At 49.8% G+C, this 14,008-nt stretch overlaps 1 protein-coding gene and 1 long non-coding RNA gene across 9 annotated transcripts in view; both read left to right on the forward strand.

The window, feature by feature from the left end:
- The window catches only part of AUTS2 (activator of transcription and developmental regulator AUTS2), a 1,184,853-nt gene that overhangs the window by 923,261 nt on the left and 247,584 nt on the right, over positions 1 to 14,008 (forward strand).
- LOC146404414 (uncharacterized) lies at positions 1,157 to 7,553 on the forward strand. Its single transcript, XR_014840345.1, has 2 exons — positions 1,157 to 4,309; positions 4,622 to 7,553. It is a non-coding gene; the product is annotated as an uncharacterized LOC146404414 (long non-coding RNA).

Raw genomic sequence — 14,008 nt, forward strand, 5'->3', positions numbered from 1 at the left:
AACAGCATTATAAATTAGTTCAACTTATCAGCCCTAAACAGAATTATTCATCTTCCAAAAGGGTATTTCATGGCCGCTGGGCCCAAACGATCGTTCACCTTCATTTTTGCCCTGCTCTAAGGGTAGGTCTCACTTTACTGAATTCTCCTGATTCATTACTGTGTGTTACTTTATGAATTTTTTATCAGCATTTTAATAGCTCTTTCAGATGATTGAATGTAACCGATTCTTGTAGCAGAACACCGATTGAACAGAAAGACAGTAATGTATGTCGCAGGGGTTAGCTTCGAGCCAAGCAACAGAGCTTTTTAGCTAGAAGATGCGCTTTCTCCCCCCTCGGCAAGAGTGTCTGCAGATAGGAGCCGCCCCCTCCTCCTCCCACACTGCTGCACTTTGCTTCGCCCTCAGGATTTGGGAAGGAATCTGCCGTTTTTGGTTGCAAGCGTGGTGCTGCAAGCGAGGGGGCGGGGGCGGGGATCAGGGCCGGCCTGAAACATGCTCTGTCCGCCCGTCCAAAGCAGGAAGGCCTTACCTTTGCAGGGCGCTCAGGGTAAGAGAAAGAGGTGAGGCTTGCTGGGGCCACCGGGAGGAGGATCTGTGGAAGGAACTGAGTGTGAATCCCGCTGTCACTTCCTCGCTCTGTGACCTTGGGTACCTCCTCCTATTGTCCTGAGCTTTTTCACGTCCCTGGAGGTCAGAATAAACCCACCTTTCTCAGCTGTTAGGAGGACTAAATGAGAAGCTCTGCCTTGAAAGCCCCAAGCATATAGCAGGCCCTCAGGAAATGTTTGTTGCATATGAATAATGTACATGAAAGCACTTTCAAACTTTCAAAGCGCTGTGCAAAATATAAGTTATTAATATCCGCCAGAGCGATGCTAGAGCAACAAGGGGAGACTTGCACTTAGGAGACTGGATGCTAAGCTGAACCATTTGAAATTGCCATTTACTGATCAAAAGGGGTCAAAGATCAGTCCTTTCATAGGGTTCAACCTACTATGGTTACGTTGTTTGATTTTATATTTACTTGTTGTGATTACAATGAAAAAAGTATGGAGATCTGTGCTTGGAGAGTTAGAGAATTATACAGCTGTCGGAGACCTTGCAGATAATTAAGTGCAATCTTGTCTCTAGGTGAGAAAACGGGGGTCCGGGCCACCTTGACCATAAATAGTAGATGGAACAACAAACCCAGTTTTCATTCCTGGATTTCTGAACTAAGGCCTCACATGCATCACAGCCTTCCTGAGTGTGGGATGTGTTCACTCGGCAGATATGTAACAAAGCTCCAAAAAGTCTTCCCTGGCCCGGTCTGCCTTTTTCTTTTACATCTACTCCCTATCTTTTTCCCAACTGAAAATTGTTGGGAAGTTCCCATCATGGCTCAGTGGTTAACGAATCCAACTAGGAACCATGAGGTTGCGGGTTCGATCCCTGGCCTCCCTCAGTGGGTCGGGGGTCCGGCGTTGCTGTGAGCTGTGGTGTAGGTCACAGACACAGCTCGGATCCTGCGTGGCTGTGGCTGTGGTGGCTACAGCTCCGATTAGACCCCTAGCCTGGGATCCTCCATATGCCGCTGGAGCGGCCCAAGAAATGACAAAAGAGACAAAAAAAAAAAAAAAAAAGAAGAAGAAGAAGAAAATTGTTGGGAGGAGTTCCCATTGTGGCTCAGTGGGTTAGGAACCCAGCATAGTGTTTGTGAGGGTGCAGATTCAATCCCTGGCCTTACTCAGTGGGTTAAGGCTCTGGCATCGCTGCAAGTTGCAGTGTAGGTCAAAGATGGGGCTTGGATCCACTGCTGCTGTGGCTGGTGGCGTAGGCGGGCAGCTGCGGTTCCAATTAAACCCTTAGCTCCGGAACTTCCATATGCCGCAGGAACGGCTGGAAAGAGAAAAAAAAAGTGTTAGGAGCCTCCGGTATCAAATAAAAAGGGTAGCATCAGCTAGGTCGTGAGGAACTCTCATATTCAAAGGACATGCCCTTAGAAAGACAAAGAATAAATTCCAATATAGTTCAAGGAATGTTTCAGGTTTGTTGGTTCAACAACTCTTCAAAGGATAGGACTAATGTCTTTTTTTTTTTTTTTTTTTTTGACCTAAAGTTTCACCTTCTCTCTTTCCTTTGAAAGAGAGAGCCCCTATGAGAGTCTAACCTGGAACTGCTTCCTTTAAAATTATGCTGGATGGCAGTGATGGTGAGCAGATGCCACATCCCTTCCCCCCAGCCCAGCCTTGGTGCCTAAAACCAGTCACTCTATCACAAAAGGAATAAAAGCTCTATGTCTGAATGCCACTGAAACCCAATTAGAATTTAATCCAGAACATAGATTGAGTGTTAAGCACGGCGAACTCCCTTTAGTATAAGTCCCAGGGCTCAAGAGTAGGCGTAATAGCCCAACAAAACCAAAATCTTTGATGGATAGCGTCACATCCCATATGCTACGCCCAGCACCTCACTGAGATAAGCAGTACAGAGCTTATCACCGTTTTATCAAAGGGGAGACGTTGAGATTTAGAGAGAGAGTAACTTGCTGAAGGACTCAGAAAGTGACATGGGCAGGGCTCTGATTGCGACCAGTTACGACCTACTGAGACGTTCTCATCCGCTGCCCATGAGGAAGGTGGAGGAAAGAAGGGGACGAGGGAGGAACTGCTGAAAGAAGCTGTTGGCTGAGTGCACTAGTTTTGAAACTTTATTGAGATTTAATTTACAAATGATAAAGTTGACCCATGTGTAGCTTACAATGCAGAGAGTCCTCTGTACGTAATGGACACAAATCCTTTTAAGACGGGTGATTTGAAACTATTTTCTCCCAGTCTATGACTGGTCTTTTCCTTTTCTTAATGGTGTCTTTTGAAGCACAAACATCATCCATTTCGATGAGGTCCAGTGGATCAGTTTTCTTTTTTTATGGTTCATGCGCTTGTTGTCATAGCTAAGTAACCATTGCCCAATCCAAGGTCTGCCCGTTCTTCCATCTTCCTAAGCCTGGCAGATGCTAGGTGTTTGGTCAGTGAATGGATGAATGGGTACGTGTCCCTAACCTTGACCCTTGTACCTGGAATGGAGAACAAGTCCCAGGCTCTGTGCATCCTCCAGTTCTGAAATGAAGGTTCTTGTGTGTATCACCATCCGCTCGTGTAGGCATTTCTTCTGAAGGCTGCTAGAGGTGTGAGGACAAAGGGCTGTATATGGGGAGTGAAGAAAGGAGGAAACCTTGAAGGCAGGGATTCCATCCCACCCTGTGACGTCAACACCAGTCACAGTCTGTGCCAGTCTCCTTGCGGTGGGCTGTTGGTCTGCCACGTGAGCCCAAACATCAGTGTCTCCCAAGGGGGCCAAAGTCATCTGAAGCTCTAGGATACCGGCCAGGCTCTGTAGGAAGTCTCTCCAAAGTCCTTAGACTCCAGTGTTTGGGTGATGCTGATGGGTCTCTGTTCAGCTTTTTAGGTTTTGTCACAATGATACTATCTACACCCCTGACTTGGTCATAACCTACAAAATGCACTTCCGTCGTTGCCTTCTACTAGATTGCTTTTTCAGTGGGCTTTGATTAGGACATGCGAGATACGGTTGTGGGCATCTGTGGGCAGCCTTTGATGCAATGCTTCACTATGATACAAAGAGGAAAAAAGTAAAAGTCCCAGCCTGAGATCTGTAGCATTTGTTATTTTAATGTTGTCTTTCTCCCTTTAAACAGCCCATTACACTGAGAGTGACAATTTCTTGTTGCAGTTTGGAGTCAGATACACGTGGGTGTGATTCTGCTTTCACTGGGTACTTAACAGACAAATGGTTTCACCCTCTTGGAGCCTCAGTGTCCTCATCTGTAAAATGAGGCTAATAGTACTAGGCTTACAGGGGTTATTGAGAAGGTTAGGTAAAATAATGTGTGAAAGCTTACTGCAGTTCTTAGATACAGAGGAACTACAAGCTAAGTGATAGCTTTCTTACGAGTACAAGTATCATCATTGGCACTGTTACTGCTACAGCTCCAGTGACTAATATCAAGAAGAGAACTGCCAGAGTTCCCGTTGTGGCGCAGCGGAAGCAAATCGGACTAGTATCCTTGAGGATGCGGGTTCAATCCCTGGCCTCCCTCAGTGGGTCGGGGGATCCGGCATTGCTGTGACCTGTGGTGTAGGTCGCAGACACAGCTTGGGCCCTGCGTTGCTGTGGCTGTGGCGTAGGCTGGCAGCTGGAGCTCCCATTCCACCCCTCGCCTGGGAACCTCCATATGCCATGGGTACGGCCCTAAAAAGACCAAAAAAGAAAAGCAGAGAATTGCCACTCAAGTAAGAATGACTCAGTAGGGGAGTTCCCGTCGTGGCGCAGTGGTTAACGAATCCGACTAGGAACCATGAGGTCGCGGGTTCGATCCCTGCCCTTGCTCAGTGGGTTAACGATCCGGCGTTGCCGTGAGCTGTGGTGTAGGTTGCAGACGCGGCTCGGATCCTGCGTTGCTGTGGCTCTGGTGTAGGCCGGTGGCTACAGCTCCGATTCAACCCCTAGCCTGGGAACCTCCATATGCCGCGGGAGCGGCCCAAGAAATAGCAACAACAACAACAACAACAACAAAAAACAAAAAAAAAAAAAAAAAAAAGACAAAAGAATGACTCAGTAGGCATGGTGTTTAAATAAACAGAGACATTCCGTGCATTTTTTCACTTATTTGTACCATCACCTGGTACCATAACAGTTCTATAATAGTTGATTAAAAATATACGTCAGATAAGTAGCCGTGAACATAGAAAAAGAAAATAGTGACCAAGAATAGCAGACAACAGATATGGGAAACTTCAGGATCCATGTAATTACCACAAGGGAGCGTCCCGATTTGACACGGAGATTCCTGGCAGCCAAGGTCAAATGCACTCTGAGGTTACTTAGAAAAGGAGAGCATTGTCTCTTCAAGAATCAAGCTTCTTTCCGAGATAACTTTCGCACGTGGGACTTTGTGTAGTGCGCGGTGTTCCAACAGTGTGTCCCTGCAATGCAATCGCCGACTTCTATATGACTGTTTCTTCTAGTAACTTTTTTGATAGGAGCAAATGGCAGGACATTAAAATACAATTCAGAGACGGCAGTTCCATGTGGGGCTAAGGTAATACGGCCCTAGTGTGAAGCCGTGAGGTGGTCAGGTTTGATCCACGGATGGAATTTAGAGTGTTTTGAAGAATGGATGAACTGCTTGTCCTTCAAATAATCTTTTGTAAATATTGCTTTTCTCAGCTGGGCTTTTGATGGGAGTTGAATAGCAGACAGTTTGAGAATGTATTCTCTGACAAGAGCCTGGTGTGTTTGTATTCTCTGTTGCTGGTCCAGGGCAGAGCCTTATGCCTTAGAAATCAGAAGTGCAGGTGGTAAAGTTGACATCTTATTGTGAAAATTGGACTCCCGCCTGAACGGAAGACCATTCTCCCTCTCCCTAAGCAGAGCTGCAGGAGTCCTTGCAAGCAAATCCAGACTCTTCTTTGGGAGTCAGGCTGGGGGGCCTCTTCCAGGGCTCAGGTAAGTTCTCAGACAAGCCCTGTGGTTCTGGGCATTAGTTCCGAGGGTCCAAACCACAGTGCAGCCCCGCCCTGGTTGGGGTGGACCCAAGAGAAAGGGTGACGGGCGGACAGGTTACATCCTATTGCTGGAAGGTACAGCCTACCCTGCTTCTTTAGCATCCTTGGAGAGATACCTGTGGGTCAAGAAGGAATCTGTGCTGGAAGTATCACCTGTGTGGTTCTAGGCAAAAGATAGTTGAACGACTGGTCTGGTCTGTGGTCGGAATGTCTCTAGCCTAGGTTCCTAGCTGCCACCACCCTGCAAGTAGCAGAAACTCTGTAATTCCTTCACAGGATTCAAAGTAACATAATTTCGTGGTAGACCTGCTAGATCAATTAAGCCCCATTTTTTTTCCCTTGAGAAATTAAATGAATTAATCTGTTCAGTGAAGGTGTTTGAGCAAGTCCCATGCCATGGAGAGACATGTCCGCTATTTCAGTTTGCTGCAGCTACTACTGAACCATTCCTTCTGAAGGCAGATGCCAAGACCGTTGATCTGTTGACACTACTTTATGTCAAGGTCTATAAAGAAGAACTGTGATGAGAAGAGAGAGAAGAAGCGGAAAGGAACCGTGGGGATGAGCTGGGGCAGTCTTGGGATTTTCAAGAGGCGTGGGGAAGTTATGACTCTCTTACAGAAAGTCCATCACCCTGGGCGAAGACTTGTTTCCACCGTGTGGCAGGTCGGGTGTGTCTGTGAGGGGGATCCCAATACATGGTGACAGTGGCTCTTGCGCTTCTCGGCATCCAGGGGCCTCATCAGCATCCATCCGCATTCAGCTTGTTCCAGGTGGGGCCTGGATGCTGGTGTTACCTGGTGGGAGATGCCTGGTCTCCCTTTAAAAAAGAAATGGCTTGAACCTGGTGACCGCGTCTTCCTCACACAGAGGAGGGGGTTGACCAGGACACCCAGAAACGCATCAGGGTGGTGCTTTGTGAGTCTGTTGTATGGGAGTCAACCCAGTTCTCTGCCTTTCTAGACAGCTTCAAGCTGCTGTGACCATTATTCCAGTTCATTAAATGTTAATGGGTTATCAATAAAGGAAGAGTAATCCCTTGAAGTCCCTTTAACGTGTTTTATTCTTCCTCTCAAATAAATGATTAACATCAATAGGAATTGCTCAATATATGGTGTCTGCAAGACCGCTTGCTTCTAGAGGCTTTCTCCTGTAGTTTATTGCCTGGAGTGGACGCCTTGATAAGATCTTCAATAGAGAAAGCGGTGGACATTTGTATCCGCTGGTCAGTGACATAGAGTTGGATCTAATGAGTGCACTGGCTCGAGGGCGAGGGCGTTTGCATAAATCACACTGTTCTTTTCCCTCTCGGTTGGTCCTGCTTGTAGAACCAGAGTATCTTTGCGATGGCAAGGGTCCTGCAGTTATTTTATCCAGCAGCCCATTCTTCAAGGAACGTCTTCCGTAGCTGCCCTGGCAGATGGTCTCACGCCCTCGGTCCTTACTTCTGGGGAAGGGCCTCGCCTGCCTCCTGAGGCCCCTCGTTCTGCTCCCCCACCGCTGCCCTAGTGGACCATTTGCCTCCCCTTCCCGATGCTCTCTTACTTCCTCCTCCTCAGGGTGCTCATCACAGTTGCAGTCTTCCATTGATTAGGTTGCCTCCCCTAAAAGACTGAAAGTTTGGGGAGGCCAGGGGCTCCCCTTTTAGATGGTCCCTGTCCCGGTGACCAGGGGTGATTTGTTGAATGAGTGGAGGGGTGAACTCATGCACTCGAGCTCAGAAACTTCAAAAGAGAACCAGGAAGGAATTATACATCATGCAAATGGAAACAGAGACTTTTTTCCCCAGATACCAGCTCATCTGATCACAACAACTTTAAAGTGAACGTGAAGGGGAGCGTGGCGAGAAACACCCAGGAACAGGTTTTTTTAAAGACAAGCACTACAAAACTAGTTACAGTGGAGGGGCCAGGGAGATTACTGGTTTGAAATAAAAAGTACAGAGTGGGTGAAGCCTGGAGATACCCAAGAATTAAAAATAAATTTTTTAGGAGTTCCCATTGTGGCTTAGTGGAAACGAATCTGACCAGCATCCCTGAGGATGCAGGTTCGATCCCTGGCCTCGATCAGTGGGTTAAGGATCCAGCGTTGCCCTGAGTTGTGGTGTAGGTCGCAGACACGGCTTGGATCTGGTGTGGCTGTGGCTGTGGTGTAGCAGCTGCAGCTTCGATTCAGCGCCTAGCCTGGGAACCTCCATATGCCACAGGTGTGGCCCTAAAAAGACAAAAAATAAAAATAAATAAATAAATAAATTTTTAGGACTCAGAAACATTCAGAACATGGGAGGATCAAAATGTGGGTGGCTTTTTTTTTTAGCCTTGCGTGGTGACTCTGACCTTGGAAATATCACAGAGATTTGGTGAGACTGAAACAGATAGGAAAGGGGGCTTGAAAAGCCTTCCCTGTGGAGGACAGAGGGCTGCTTTGCGGAGGAGAGTCACCCTGGAGTGGAAACCCACAGAGCAGAGGCAGCAGCCTGGAGGAGAGCATTCAGTGAGGAAATGCAGCTTCAGGCCCCAGAGCTCCGCAGAAGGACTCCAGAGGCAGATACGGGGGCACCCAGCAGGTGGCCCCAGCCCCAGCTCCCAGCGCATCTCCTGATGGGGAGGTCCTGCCCCGGATCCCCACACACAAGGGCACTGGGCCCGTGATGCACCCCGTCTCGGGCCGGCCCAGGGACAGCTGCTCTCCTGAGTCCCATCTCGAGAGAATCATCACCGTCCCCATGCTTCCCGCCTTCCCTCAGCTCCCACGTCGCCTGAGTCACCCAGGTTTGTCACTTCTATCCTTGCAAGGTCTCCTGACCTACCTTCCTTTCCACTAACACAGCTCAGACCCTGATTCCTCTCAGGCATCTCCTTGCACAACCAACTCACAGGAAGGGGACCGCCCTGCACGCCCGATCTTTGCTCTCAGTTGCCCGACTCCACCACCCGCTCTGCCCCCATCTTCCCGGGTGTCTTCTGAGCACCCCCTGCCCCCAGACCAGTCAGATTCTGTGCAACGTCAAGGCCCTGCTTCTGTCCCGTCTCACTCAGAAAGCACCTCTCCACAGCTGCTCCCCCGTCTCCAGCCGCTCCTGGGCCTCTGACTCCTTTTCCTTCCTCCCTCCATCATCTTCCCTGGTGGCTGAGTCTCTGCCTTCCCCTCGCCCACTCCCCACACCCTCACCGACCCCCGAGAGGTCTCAGTCATCCTTGTCACCAGTCAGCCCATGCCCCCCCGCCGCCCAGCGTTGCATACAGATGGTGCTCAGTCAGTGTTTATGGAGGCGAATGGGATGTTTCCTCCCAAGACATGGATTCCGCACTCTCCCTGCCCTTCTGGTTTGGCAGCTTTTCAGCCTATTTTCAGAGGCTGTTTCAGATCCTTCCTGGAAGGACGGTCAGGCGGGCAGACGGCCGTTCCTCCGTTCCTGGGACTCACGCTTTGCTCTCCTTCGTCCCGGCTTCTCTAGTCTCCTCCTCTCCAGAATCCCATGCAGATGACAGGGTCTCCAGGGGCCTCTGCAGAGCCTTCAAACTCCGGAACGCCGTGCCCGGGGCCAGCAGACAGCAGCTCCCTTACAGCAGTGGCAGCGCGCTCTGGGCAGACCAGGAACCGTCTGGCGCTTGAGGCCTCTCCTCCCTGCTGGACGTGGACATCCTGGTCCCTCCGGCAGAATTTGATTCGCTGTCTCTCCGCCCAGCACTGGAGCTGCTCAGGGCTCTTTGGGATTTTTTTTTGTTTTGTTTCCTTCTGTTTTTTGGTTGAATTCCCCACTCATCCCCTCCGCGTTTCAGGGGTAGAGTCACTTCGCCGTAATAACTGCTCCGATCATTTACGCAGCCATTTTAGGTATTGATCAACATAATAGTTATTTCATCAAACCCTAGAAACTCGCCCTCCTGGCATGCTTTCCCCACCCACGCTCACCAAGAAAAGAGAAGTCCCTCTTCACCCCATAGCCGTTGTACGGATGCCGTGAAATACGTTCCTCACTTTGCTCTATCCATACCGCTTCTTCTTTTGTTCAAAGGGGATGTAGAAGAGAAAGAAGAAAGCCTCGGTCTACACAAATAGCACTAAATATAAACAGTGGAAATAGGCTTCTGGGTGTTAAACGCTCCGGGGAAGTTGTTATGGCAACCTGAAGTCCCAGCATTAATGCGATGGGATGGAAGCGGTGCCTGCAGTGGTCGCCGTGTTCTCCAAGATTTATCTTCCCTCTGAGACAGGAGGCAGAGCTTTGATTTAATCAGTGACATCTCGATTTAGAATAGGGAGACAAGCAGGTGGGTAGTGGGGCCTGGAGTTGGGTTTCCAGAACAAGTTTTGTATTTCTCTGTTCAGAGGAATCAGACGCCTCCTTACACGAACTTCAGTGAGCCTTGTTCAGAGCACATAGGTTTAAAGTCAGAGGATAGATAATGTAGGTAGACATTAATTCCCTCCAAAGAGCCTGAAGTTCTGTTGAATTTAAGGAGTCCTTGGACTGGAATGTGAAATCAATGTCTTTATCAGGAAAGGGCCCGATGATACAATTGTTTTGCTGCTGTTGTTGTTGTTGTTTTGCTTTTTAGGGCCGCATCTGCAGCGTAGGGAGGTTCCCAGGCTGGGAGTCGAATCAGAGTTGTAGCCACAGACCTGTGCCGAAGCCACAGCAACTTGGGATCCGAGGTGTGTCTGTGACCTACACCACAGCTCACGGCAACGCCGGATCGTTAACCCACTGAGCAAGGCCAGGGATCGGACCCCCAACCTCATGGTTCCTAGTCGGATTCGTTAACCACTGTGCCACGATATGAACTCCCCAGTGATACAGCTCTTCTTGCAACCGTCCAAGGTGATAAATTCCTAGAGCAGAGATGGGCTGTGGGTCAGGAATCCTCAACAGAGACGAAATCATGGTGTCCGGCGAGAGGGCGAGAAGGAACATGAGCAGGAAATAGGAAGTCCTGGTTTTCACTGAGAGGACAGGCTTGCAGGTGCCACCATGTGCAAGTTGTGACTCTTTTTTTTTTTTTTTTTTTTTTGTCTTTTTGCCATTTCTTGGGCCGCTCCTGCGGCATATGGAGATTCCCAGACTAGGGGTCGAATCGGAGCTGCAGCTGCTGGCCTATGCCTGAGCCACAGCAACGTGGGATCCAAGCTGCGTCTGCAACCTACACCACAGTTCACGGCAACACCGGATCCTTCACCCACTGAGCAAGGCCAGGGATGGAACCCATAACCTCATGGTTCCTAGTTGGGTTCGTTAACCACTGCACCACGACAGGAACTCCACAAGTTGTGACTCTTGAGTTCTGTGAGGGAGGGGGAGAGGAGAGCATGAGCCTTCCTTTTCAGGGGAAATAAATCACCAAGAAGGAGTGTTTTATAGAGGGAACCCGACATGCCCGTCACTTCTGTTTCCTGAAGCCAGAGACATGCAGAATAAGGCCCCCATCTGGGGAGGTGAACAGGGAGCCGCAGTTTAAGTGGTCTTCTAGAACATGCCATCTAGAAAGGGAACAGTGAGCTGCCAGGCACAAGGGTGGGCAAAGCAGACGGGAGGTCACAGCAACCTTTGGGAAAACGTCTCCCCAAAGACTGTTTATTTGTTGAAAGAGTAACCTCATTCATCCTCTCCAGCCATGCGTCAACACCCCTGTGCTCGCCAAAGGAGCACTCGCCAGCACCAGCGATGCCCATGGGAGGGTCCAGAGCCTTTAGACCCGACACCACAGAGAACCTGCTTCTCGTGGGCAGACCACGGGGTAGAGCAGCCTGGGAAACGCCAGCTTCACAAACTCAGTTACCTTGCAGTTCCCTCCTGAGGCCGTCCTCGCCTCGCCAGAAAAGGGAATGAAGACCCCCAATCAGGGAGTTCCCACTGTGACACGACAGGGTTGGTGGTGTCTCTGCAGCACCAGGATGCAGGTTCAGTCCCCCGCCAGGCTCTGTGGGTTAAAGGATCCAGCACCGTCACCAGCTGTGGCGTAGGCCATAGGCCTCGACCGTGGCCCTGATCTGATTCCCGGCACAGGAACGCCTTATGCCGAGGCGGCCAAAAAAAAGAAAAAAAAGAAAGAAAGAACCACATCAGTCAGCAACAGCGGTGTAGATGCAAATTTAAAAATTCAAAACCTTTTTTTTTTTTTTTTTTTTTTTTTTTTTACTATTTCACAGTTTACAAAGTCCCTTCACAAATAGGTTTTCATTTGATTCGCACAGCAGTCATGTGAGCGAGGCCAACCAGAAAGAAAGAGGTGCCCCTGTTTCTGTTTTACAGGGGAGGCAGGCGGGCCGGTGGAGAGCTGCAGACCTGCAGGGCTATGTCCTTTCCAAGGGCTGAAGCCAGCACTGAATCCCTCCTGTTCAGACCCTCTGCCTTTTCTGACCTGGAACCTCAAGACGCCAGACAAACCCCACCTATAAAAGAAATGTCAGATCACAGAGAATTCACATAAAATTACTTGAAAGGGCTCCTGCCTTTCATCCCAGGCTGTCCTTCTTGCTGCTGGCGTAGCCACCAAATGTCACAGCTTCCGTGCCCAAAGCCTTGCCAGAGAGAACACGTTGCTGGCCTGCGGGGCGGGGGTTGGGACCAAAGCCATGGGATCTGGACGGGGAGGCGGGGTGATTAAACAGGCCTTTGTGTCCATTCAGGAATGGTCTCCAGGATCCCACTTATTTTTGCTTTCCAAATAAATATATATCAGAAAGGATGGCTGAGGGCCGTCTAGAAAATTAGAATTTGCTTGGGGTGGGGGCGGGATGTGTTCTGGAAAAGATAAACAGTAGCTTGCTGTTTCACTGCTGGAACATTTGTTACAAGGTCCTGGTATTGATCTTTTATCACCCAATTTCCACCGGGAGCCGTGATCTACGACCATGCGGGGAAGCACTAATGCAACGGCGTGAATCAAGGGAAGCCCACGACGGCTCCGCAGCCTGGATGCAGCCATCTGCGGGGCGGAGGGTGGGGAGAGGGCGGCGCCGGCTGCAGAATTCCAAGGGGAGCTTCGCGTGCGTCGTGCGGTGTGCAAATGCATATCCAGGCTGGGGAGTGTTATGGGTTTATGAGGAGAGTGATTAAAATTGTATCAAAGAGGCTCGTGAAGCTTATGGTTCAAGTTAACTGTATGAAGTAAACAGCCTTTAACGGCCTCCTGGGAGTGCGACAGATAGTCTGTGGGTGTTACGGCAACATGGTACTGGTGCGTGTTCTGGCCATCCCAAACTAATCACCATCTGCGAGCATGGGTCTCTGGGGAGCGTCTGGTGGTTGGACAATCATGGTAGTTAGCATTTTTAATCAGCTTCTGTGCCGCACAGATAGAAACCTTATGCTCAAGCCTTTCTTTTTCCTGTCCGTGTAGAATTACTTAGGATGATGACAGCCCAGCGCGCAAGGACTTGGGATGTGTTTCTGCAAGATGCCTTTTGTGGTTCTCCCCACTCCCTTTTCGGTACCCCCGAGCCTAACCGTGAAAATTCCCCAGTCCTCTTGCTCATGGTCCTTGTTGTCACTGCTTCTTTTTGCCACGAGCAGACGGGACCGGCGGGGGTGGGGGGAGGCGTGGAGAGGAGGTTGTTTCTGTATTCAGAGGGACGTGCTGTCTCCTTCTTCCCCGTCTGACTGCCCCCTTCAGTCCTCCACTCCTACCCCTGCTCCTACCGTCAGGCACTGACACCTTTTTTTCCTGCTGTTGTTGTTTGGGGGAGATACCTCTTGAAGCCTATAGGACACCCTCTAGGGACCAAGGCATGAGGGAAGGTTGCTGGTACCATCCTTGGGAGCCCAACTTGGTCATTGATTCCACCCGCATTTAAAACCATGGGTGCTCGCCTTCTTGGTTTCTTTTCCCTTCGATCCCAGTTCTGAGTGGACGGTAGTTCCCATCCTGGTAGCTGTGCATGGTTATGGCAGGAGAAGACCAGAGGGTCCGTCAGCACAGAGGGCAGAGCCTCTGATCCAGGGTTTGCCTCCGTATCTTACTGAATTTAAAGAAAGCAGCCCCAGTGTCGGGGCAGCCGCAAAGCAAAGGATCCATCATTGTCATGAACTGTGGTGTAGGTCGCAGACACGGCTGTGGTGTAGGCTGGCAGCTACAGCTCTGATTCGACCTCTAGCCTGGGAACCTCCATATATTGTAGGTGTGGCCCTATAAAGCAAAAAAAAGAAAAAAAAAAAAAGCTGCCCCTGAGAGGAAGATCGCATCTCCCCGTCCCCCTGCGTGCAGGGGACGCATCCTGCTCCCGGGGCTCTGCCATTGTGGCTCCTCAGTATTGGGCGGGTTTATCAGAGTTCAGCACAAGCTTGGATGAGATGACTTCACGCAGCCTTTTGTCTGCTCCTGTTTAGGAACCCACTTAACCAAGGGCCGCTTTCTTTTTTTTTTCTTTCTTTTTTTTTTTTTTTTTTTTTTTTTTTGTCTTTTTGCCTTTTCTAGGGCTGCTCCCATGGCATATGG

Source organism: Sus scrofa, chromosome 3 (assembly GCF_054392235.1).
Source record: "Sus scrofa isolate SSC_HxYL_T2T_F1_AM1 chromosome 3, Sscrofa_HxYL_maternal_Yorkshire_Landrace_v2.0, whole genome shotgun sequence".
NCBI lineage: Eukaryota > Metazoa > Chordata > Mammalia > Artiodactyla > Suidae > Sus > Sus scrofa.